We start from the raw sequence: 293 nt of genomic DNA, 5'->3' as shown, positions 1-293 counted from the left end.
TTTTTTTTTAAAAAAATAGCTGAGTAGTACTCCATTGTGTAAATGTACCACATTTTCTGTATCCATTCCTCTGTTGAGGGACATCTGGGTTCTTTCCAGTTTCTAGCTATTATAAATAAGGCTGCTATGAACATAGTGGAGCATGTGTCCTTCTTACTGGTTGGAACATCTTCTGGATACATGGCCCAGGAGAATTTTAAGAGTTTCTTAAAATTTAAGAGAATAGTTTTACATGATAGGTTCTAGCTTCTGACCCTCAGTGCAGAACATTCTATCTTTCCATTACCATTACT

The sequence above is a fragment of the Mus caroli genome, chromosome 4 (assembly GCF_900094665.2).
Source record: "Mus caroli chromosome 4, CAROLI_EIJ_v1.1, whole genome shotgun sequence".
NCBI lineage: Eukaryota > Metazoa > Chordata > Mammalia > Rodentia > Muridae > Mus > Mus caroli.
This window is presented reverse-complemented; position numbering follows the sequence as displayed.